This window comes from Mus pahari, chromosome 5 (genome assembly GCF_900095145.1).
Source record: "Mus pahari chromosome 5, PAHARI_EIJ_v1.1, whole genome shotgun sequence".
NCBI classification, from domain to species: Eukaryota; Metazoa; Chordata; class Mammalia; order Rodentia; family Muridae; genus Mus; species Mus pahari.
Window position 1 is genome coordinate 15347274 of NC_034594.1, and position 10120 is coordinate 15357393.

Here is a 10120-nt window from a genome sequence, read left to right on the forward strand (position 1 = left end):
AATAGGGCAAGGATTTAATGAGGATAGATATCCAAGCTTAAGGACCCATACGGCATTCCCAGATCCCAAAGAAAAAGGCTTATGATATAGCACAAGCCAACAGCAAAGTGTGAGGTAGAGACAGCAAAATTGACTAAAATATCCAAGGTAAGCTAGATGAATATATGACCCAACAAAAACCAGCAGAGACTGTAGAACAGCGAGGTGGAAGGGGAGAACTTACCTTCAAACTTTTCCTCTCACAACATGTGACCCTTAGGGTGAGTGCCCAGCACACCAACCCATAGACACACACTCAGAAATGCACATGTGCACACAGATGTACACAACCACAGACACAAAAGCAAAGGTAATTAAAGATTAAATGTTATGATCAACTTTATAGTGATCCAAAGCACTAGTGTTGAAAAAGATTGGTGTGTTTGACCGGGAAAAGTGACCTACAGGGGGATTTACGTTTCTACTGACACAGCAACAAACTTTGATCAGCACCTGGAATCATATTTCCAATGCAGGATATAACTGTTCCAATCCTTATTCAGTTCCAAACACATGCTATAAAGTTCCCAAGTTCTACTCTACAAATTCATGAGTTGTATGGGGTGAAAAGTTTAATACATCCATTAATTTAATACATCCATTAATCAACTCTGAAAATAAGAAATTCATTAAATTGGGGAAATCAATCAACAATCAAAAACAAAGACTCAGAACCTGTAGCTACCATTGGGAGCCTCCACTCCGCAGTTTGCTCCATGGACTGGATCTGGACCAGGAAGCCTGGCTTGGGGAGTTAGGAGCGCTGCCAGTCCATCTGTTTCTCTTCTCTGCATTCTGGGAAGTCTACAAAGACAATTACTTAACACACCAGCTTGGGCGGTACTGCTGGTACAGGCCTTAATTCCAGCAGTCAGGAAGCAGAGGCAGGTGAAACTCTGTGAGTTTGAGGCCAGCCTGGTCTACAGAGTGAGTTCTAGAACAGCCAGGGCTACACAGAGAAGCCCTGTCTCAAAACAATCAAAATAACCAGTCAGCCCTTTGAGGGCTTAGGGAGAAAGTGTAGGTCACTAAGGATATCTCCAGCGTGTCACCTGACTCACTGTGCTACCTGAGCTGGTGAGGGAATGAAGAAACGACAGACACAGAGACACATGGTCAGCGAAGCTGGGATCATCTGGGTTCTCTAACCATTGCTTATGACTCCAGGAATCTCAGGCTGCTAATTAGGGCGAACGCAGGAGGAGGGGTTAGCTAGACTGGGTGGGAGTTCATGAACAGTATCAGCCTGTATCCATAGTTACTAGAATCTGCACTTACTGATCAATCACTCATAAACGATAATGACTGGACTCCAGAGCAAAGCTTTGCATTGCTCTTGAGCCTGTCCCATAAATGGTTTTGCCAGTTTGGGATGGGACAATTGGTCTCCCAGTCCTAGAAGAGTCACGTCCACGTCGAAATAGACAATTCCTCGGGACTTTGGCCTTTCAACATTCCCTTGCTCCCTACACAAAAGCAAACTAGGGAGCATTTCACTAACAGGAATGAGGACCAGTCAGGGCCTCTCTCTGCCCAGGGCCTTCTATAGCAGGCAGGTCAGAGCCATAAGCTTTCCTCAGTCTGTGCCAGACAGATCCACTCCACCTAGTGAACACTGAGTTCCAGCCTGCAATCCTCCATGCCCTCACTTAGGCTTCAAATAGGTCCTGGCAGCTACAACTGGCAGCTGCTTCTGACACTTAGACAATCTACCCGAGTCCCTGCCTCTGGTGACATCTCACCTGGCCCTAGCACTGCCCTTTCCTTTTGTATGATGCACACGTGCCCTAGTCAACTTGTCAACAACACAAACCTAAGAAATCTGAAAGATGGAAACGTGATCGAGAAAATGCCTACATCACATAGCCCACAGGAAAGATGTGGGAAGTTTCTTCATCAGTGACTGTTATGGGAGTGTGGAATCCCACTGGGGAGAGTGCCACTCCTGGGCAGCATGGCCTGAGCAGGAGAGTCAGGTCAGCAATCCAGTCAGCAGACCTCCTCTGTAGTCTCTCTTTCACTTCCTGCTTCCAGGTTCCTGCCCTGTTTGAGTCCCTGCTTTGTCTTCTGTTCAAAGATGGTCAATGATCTGGAAACCTGAATCTCATGAACCTTTTGTGTTCCATGTTTCTTTCGGTCCTAGTGTCTGTCACATCGATGCAAAGTAACCCATGTATTTATTCGTACACTGCTCCTCAACAGGCAGTGGATGCTCCATGGCAGAAGATGAAGAAGGGAGGGAGGCTGATAGACCCGCCCCCTTAGAGAAAGGGGATTGGTGGGCAGAACTCTGGGGGTTGGGCTAGTACTAACTACCGGAAGCTATAGTTTAACTTACATCAACTACCCCACTGCCCAAGATGAGATTCTCAGATATGCAGCCTTTATCTCCACATGACATTTCTCACTTTGGGGCAGGGTGGTCTCAAGACAGGGTTTCTCTGTAGGCCTGACTGTCCTGGAACTCCCCCAGTAGACCAGGTTAGCCAGGAACTCAGAGATCCACCTGCCTCTGCCTCCCACGTGCTGGAATTAAAGGTGTGCACCTCCACCACAGGGCTTCCTCATGGCATTTCTAACAGTTCAACTGCCAAATGTGGAGAGCCCAGTGACCATCCACAGTCATCAGGCACAGGGACAGTGGCAAATGGGAAGCAGGCCCTGTGGCCTAAGGAAACAAAGTTTCAGGTAGGCAAGAGGAAAACATTTCCGACATTCTACATAGCAGGGTGATGGTCATCCTGATGCAATCTTTTCTAAGATGTTCAGAGCAACTGCCAGCTTCCTCTGGCCCTGGCACCTTAAGGAGACAGCATGGAGACCCATAACCCCTGCATTTGAGGGAAGTGGGTAGGGAATCAGACAAGTTTGGATTCCTTCCAGAGTTAAATCATAATGTCTCCACATTCTGTGTGCAGGCCCCAGTCTGTGTGCAATAGCCCTCCATAGTTGAACTTTAAAGAGGCAAGAAGTATTGAGGCTGCAGTTGACCTGACCCATGATACAAGTCCTGTACTGGATAAACTGCACCAAAAATGCCCTTGGGAAAGAATATGAAGGTGGACTGAGGAGGCAGATCGAGGAGTCCTCTGTCCCTTTCCAGAAGGCGCTCGACAAGCTGAAACAGGAATGTGGATACATCCCTGTCTCCTATATATTTTTTTTATAACTGAAATTAAGTATAGCAAATACTTAAACTTCAGTTAGAGCGTAGACAGAGGTGGCTCCTTGTCAGGTGTCATCATGCCAGCAAAGGCATGTGAGGGAAACAGCAAACCTGATACTGTCAGGGCAACAGGCCAGTGCTCTCCGGAGGGCAAGATGTGGAGGAGGACAACGTTGGGGTCACTGGACGTTAGGGGAACACCAGAGATAGTAGGATGTGCTGGTGATGGGGCTGGGTTAGGGCACGGATCCACAGGCTTGGCCGAAGTGGTAGATTCATGCTCAAGCCCCTTGTGTACCTGTTGTTTTAAAGTCAAATATGTACCAATCATTTCCCCCACTTTTCTTGCGAGGATTCCAAGATCTCATTGGCATTAAACCCCATGCCTCAGAGCATGTCTACAATGTTAGACTCTATATGGTCACTTTTGGGATATTTATTTCACGTTTCATGACCCGTCGATATCTCGCAATGTCTTTAATGGAGGGCCTCAACACTGAGGAAAATGCGGGGATCTGGTGAGTTGGGTTTTCAAGTATTGCTCAGAGACCTGAGTTGTAATGTCACGGGTCCCTGTTGCAATCATTTTCGCAATCTCTTTCATGGTGCTTCCTCTGAAGGGGTGGTACCCAGTGGTGATAAAGCAGAGGAGCATGTCGCGACTCCACACATCTGCCTCCTTGGGTTCCCTAGTAAGGGCTCTGCAGCATAAAAGTCCTTGGTCCCACACAGTCATTTCAGTAAAGTGCTGGGTCTGCACTTGATGGCAAGGCCAAAATCTATTATCTTCACATTACCATCTGGACCTCGGAGGATATTCTGGTGTGTTATGTCTCAGTGGACAATGTCAAGGTGGTGGCAGTACTTGGTGGCTGACATTCTGCCTGAATATTTTCCTCCTACATAGGACCATCCTTGCTTATCATGTGAGAAAGTTTCCTCCCAGAAAGTACTCTGTTATAAAATTGATGGGATTTGATATTACTAGAGCCTGGAACAGGCTAATGATGTTAGGATTGTGAATTGTCTCTCCAATGTTGATATTTCTGATTGGATCCTCCTGATGAGTTTCTTGATGATCTCTACCCTTCTTATGGTCACCACAGCCTGTGATTTTCTGTGGTAGGTGATATTCATGGTCCCAAATGTACTACTCTGGCCAATTGGGAAAAGGACCATATTACACTGACTACTGAGTTGGTTCTTTTGGGGGCTGCTGACCATGAGGCTAGGTTTCCTAGATGACTCCTGGCAGAACTTTATACAATTCAATCCTTGCTTTCCACCCCTTCTTCATGGTTTATTGCTTTCTCAACTACACATCTTCTCATAATTGAACTTTCCTGATTTGCCAGGTAGGGTGCCTAGGAGTTGGAGAGATCTTACTGATTCCATGGGATACTCTGCACAAACACCTCCAAGATGCAACCTGACATACCCTTATCTAGCATTCTAAGGAACCGGGGAACATTCTACCCCAAAGTACTGAGACAGAAGCTTGCCATGTTCTACTGCTCACATCCTCAATCTTTATGGTCTTTGAGAGATGTCAATTCTGAGATGATGGTTCATGGCCTCACAGAAGAGTTTTGTTCCAGTTAAGGTTTTTTTTTTACTGGCAGGGAGGAAGGCAGATGGCCAGAGCTACCCTATGCAGATACAGGCTCACCATTAGAGAAAGATGCTGTATGTATAGGGACGAAGGGAGTTGGCGGGAAATGTGCTATGTATAGTGAGGAAGGCAGTTGGAGGACGATGTTCTGTGTTCAAGGAAGAAGTCAGTTGGCCTGAGATGCCCTATGTATAGGCAGGACAGCGGTTGGAGAGAAATGCCAATGTACAGGGAGGATGGCAGTTGGGGACAATGCTCTATGTTCCACTGCTCTTCTCATAATCATCTGGGCTCAACCACAGTTCAGATTAGACACTCAGGTTCTAGCCATGTTTGGATCCTCCATGGAGGCATCTACCAAGCACAGGGAAACATCCCTATGGAAAGAATTGCCCCATATTAAAAGTGTGCTTCCCAATTTTGATAGCTAAATGCTCTTTCTATTCTGATATTCTGAATGAGAGACATAACCTTCTTTAGAAATCCGGACTATTCTAGTAGCATGTTTTCCCTTAGATTGACACTGGGACCCCGAGAATCCCCATGCAGATACAGGTCTGATTTTCCTCATCTAAATTCAAGGGAATCAAAATGGATTAAGGGTCTTTTACAGACAATTCTGTAAGAACAGCCCACTGTCATATGATGTTGATTTTGCACCATGACCACCCTAGGCAGGCTGGGGCCTTCCTAACACCAGCAGGAAGAGGTTAGAGACGTTCCTGGGCAAGCCAACATCAAGTGCTCCTGTTGTCCACAAGGCACAGCAGCTACAGAACTGTCCTCCAAGGAGCACCAGCTGTGCCCACCATGGGTCAAGACCATTGTCTCGAATGACTGCCTGACCTGCTTCACCTCATTGTACTTTACTTATGGCTGGGAAAGGAGAGACACAACAATAACGAATGGCAACTGCATGTCTCAGCCCATGTGAACAGAGCCCATGAGGAAAAGAAGGGTAACTTTGTTGGAAAGATAAAGATGGCTTAGCAGAGCCTGTGCTTTCCTCCTGCCCCGTGGTCACACTGATAGGATAGGATGTCTGTGGATTTTTTTTTGTGTGTGTGTGTGCTTGTCCAAACAAGAGGTGAGTTGAGGTAACTACTGCAGAGCAAGGGATATTTCTCAACAACAACAACAACAACAACAACAACAACAACAACAACAACAACAACAACAACAGTGACTTGGTGATAGACAGAGGATCCTAAAAGTAGTCATTTTTGAGAGCCTAATGACCAGGCATATCTGTGAAGCTATGGTCTATGTAGTGGCTTTGGCATCTTACCAGCTGGCTGAAGAAATAGGACATGTTGGCTTGAGAAGAGAACAGGAACCAAGCAAGAAAGATCCGACTCCTCCTGGAGTAGGGCAACAATAAAACTTGAAATGCAGACATCTGTTCCTGTGATGGGAGTCCAAAGCCAAGAAGAGCTAACTGTCCTAGAAAGGACAGAGGCAGTGTACAGGAACGGCCAGTACAAAGTGGAGCAGTCTTCTGAGGGGGGAGTGAGGTTTATAGGAAAGACTGAAAAGAAGACTCAGAGACAAAGGTTAGGAGTGGAGAGGGCTGTCCAGTCAGTACTGTAGCAGCCTTGAGCTTCTCTTGGGTTTTACATACTTTACAATACAATGGTAAACAAGGTCCCACACCAGCAGAGACAATGGCTGGCATATATTTGATATCTGTACCCATCTAGAGGCCTCCATATTCCTCCCTCTTCCTTCCACCAAGATTGATAGAACATTGAGCCCCTCAACATGAGCTTCAAGGGTATCCCCTTATCCGTCCATGGGTCAGCAGACCAGGAAATCTGCCAGTAGACCCTGGCCTGACTTGACTCTGCCTGACAGGCAGGCTTTCACAGAAGCAGGCAAAAGGACTCCTGACAAGGCAGGTGGACCTTACCTCAGAAAAGGCACAAAGCTGCTGCTGGTACAGCCTCCAGAAAGAAAGGTGAACATGAACCAGGCACCATGCTGAGAATCCATCTCGGTGAATGAGGTGTCCTCTTGGTTTCTGAGAATACATTCTCACCCACTAATCTGTGTTCCATCCTTCCTACAACATTTATGGCCCTCTGGATCTCACTATGGAGGTACCACTCAGAATGTTGCTCAGAGATCCAACCCAGGCTGAAGACCAGGACACGAAGCCAATGAAGGCTTCCTACATGTCTGTCTACACAGCCAGATGAAGAGTGATTTCAAATAATCCACCCATACCTACAGATCCCAAGCAGGCCATATGGTTACCTACCCTACCGCATGACTTAGCACGAAGAGCCCAGTGCTCCAGCCCCAGCCGACAAGAGGTTAGAACACCTACAGGCTCAGGTCATCAGAGAATGGGATCCCTTCTTTCATATTTGGTCTAAACACAGAGTAGAGCAAAGCGCCAGTCAGATGGCTACTGAATGAGTGGAGCATTTTTGAGGGAGAACCACCCCAAGGTTCCTGAGCCAAAGCTGTGAGTCACACAACTGTTGCCAGCTGACAGGCACCTATGGATCCAACCTCACGTCTACCTCACTCTTGGAATATACCATCAGTACCTGGTCTACCTTCCTTTCTGTCTCGGAATTTAGACTATCTGGGGGAAAATACTAGGTTTCCCAGAAAAAGGCATCAAAAGACTGGGTCTTAGACCGAAGACTTTTTTGCAAAGCCTTGAGATTAAACATTCCATGGGAAGGGAGAGGGAACCCTCTGGTCCAGTGTCTTACACATAGACTTGGCAGATTGAGGAGCTGGGAGAATTCAAACCATGCCAACTCAATAAGGTAGAGGGATCCTAGGAAAACCTACCAGTAGCATTGTCCTCTCAAACAGGCAGACCTTTTAAAACACACCTTTTCCTTGACAAACATGGCAGCAGGTCAGTCTTGTACTACTGATAATATACCTAGGAGTGTGTGTGTGGGAGCATACCACCCTTCCAGGTCCCTCGTTGCATGAGGTACAAATAATGGGGGTCTGTCTCCTCCACCTGCAGTAGTCAAAGTGGTAGTCACTAAGAGGTCCCATGGCCACACCTACAAGCTGAAGCCAAACGGATAGTAGCCATCTGGATGGGCTGAGCTACAAGGTCCTGCAGCTGGCACTTAAGGGACATGGCCTGGGGAAGCACCTAGAATGCACCTTCCTCTCATGATGGTTCATGGCTAGGCATCCTGTCTGAGTCCACTGCAGAATCACAAAGTCACCTCCTGTTGTGTCCCCATGAAGGTTGAGGGAGTTTGATGACCTCAACTCCTATGCTCTCTGGAAAAGGCTCTGTTGGGTTAGTGTCTGGTAGCAGGCTGGCTGGGTGACGTTGACAGAATTGGATACAGTGCTGGTCCAGGAGAAGTGCCTGACTATTTGAGCTTTTACAGCCACCTGTGTTGCCCCCAGAGGAGAGCCAATAGTATTCACTGCCATAGAATCGGGCATCCTTTTTCCCTCTTCCCCTCCTGGTGTCTCTGGCTTCCCCTCAGGGGTCTCTTATCTAGTGTATGCTTTTCTCTTACACAGTCATGGTTATTTTAAAGCTTTTGAGCAATCTCCAGTAATCAGGACCTATTCATATTCTCAAACTTTTTAAACTTTTGAAGTTTCTTTCCCAAGATCCAAGGACAACCACACAACAAAAGCAAAATCTCTTAGCAGCTCCTATCAATTCTAAAATGAGCATGGCAAATATTATCCATGGCCTCAAGAGCCTGGTGAGTGTTGGGGACCCAGGCAAGTTAGAGACAGGTCTGGGGAAAATTGGAGATAGGCTTTTTGGGCTGCATTGTCTAGACCAACCAAGTAGTCATAAATGGGAACCAGTCCTCACCATTCAGGAGGGAAGGTCAGTTTTATCCAGTGGGGCTGTAAAAATAGTTACAGGTTTTATTTTCCATGGGTGATAGGGCTAATCCAACATTACTAAGGTCCCTGACAAGAGGGGCAAGTCTTTAGTCAGCTGTGTCTGAGCAGGTAAAATCCTGGGGACAGAATACAGTGACAGGGACTGCCTGAAGTAGGCCAGAACAGAGACATCCCAGAAGCCCACAGCAGCTCCTTGTAAAAAGGGATGGCCTCTGGGACCCTGAGAAGCAGGATTCACAACCTTCCAGGGGACCCACCATCTGAAATCTGAAATAAGGGACTGCCTGCAGTAGGCAGGGATGGAGACATCCCAGTAGCCCAAGGCAGCTCTTTGTTAAAAAAAACAAAAAACAAAAAACACCACCACCAACAAAACCCCCAAACAAACAAACAAACAAAAACCAGAAACATTTGTTTCCATTTCTCCTAACCTGTATAGACTTCATTTGTGTGTGATTACTTCTTAGTTGGCCTTGGTGTGCATAATTATTTTATTATATCTGACTTGTGTATTTCTTTCTCCTTCTGCTCTGGAGAATTCTGTGAAACTAGGTGTTCCTTGATGTAATGATCCTTAAACAATTAAAAATTGAGTCATGGGCACAGCATAGCACAGTCCTAATGGCCCAGGTGCATTCTCTGTGTTCTCATCTTGGAAACAATGTAACAACTGCACAACGGTAGGTCCACATTAATGCTGCACTTGCAAAGAAAGTTTGAAGAAATTTTTATAAAATGAATTCGAGCCAACATTGGAACCCCCCAAGAAAGTAATAAACTGTTGAAGTTACGCAATAAGTTTTGTACAACATTTCAGAGTGGTTCCTGGATGAACGAGTATAGAATACATAAAATTATATACCACTAAAACTAAGTCAAAACACTGGGACTCTTAGAAAAGTTATTGTGTGCAATGTGCAGAAGCAGAAAGCTAGCGGAGCTACTGAGTTAAGGGTTAACTCGATTCTTTCTGGCCACTGCCTGCCAGCTTTGCCCATGTCATTTATCATTAGAGCTTCACTGGAAAATTGAAGGTAGCTCTGAGCTCTGAATTATAATAAGTCAAAAGTTCAAGTTTAAATAATGGTAAGTTTGCAGTTATTATTATTTTGGCTACAGGCCTGGGCATACAGAAGGCTTGAAACTTTGGAGAACAATTCTAATTCTTGATTCTCTGTGAGATGTGGTTATTCTTTTGAATTTGATTTGGCGATGATTATACAATGTCTTTTCTTCTACCTGCTTTTGGCGTATCAATAAAAGACTGGGGCATGAGAAAGGCAAGAGAGCACATAGAGAACTAGTGAGGAACAAGTGAGATGAACTGTGGAGAGCATGAGAAGAGTGAGTGGAGAGTGTGTGTGAGGTGTGTGTGGAGAGTGTGTGTGAGGTGTGTGTGGAGAGAGTGTGTGAGGTGTGTAGAGAGTGTATGTGAGGTGTGTGGA

General features: G+C 46.0%; 1 pseudogene; it reads right to left on the bottom strand.

The window, feature by feature from the left end:
* Positions 1-3242: 3242 nt before the first annotated feature.
* On the bottom strand, positions 3243-4429 carry LOC110321374 (annotated as a pseudogene).
* Positions 4430-10120: the final 5691 nt, after the last annotated feature.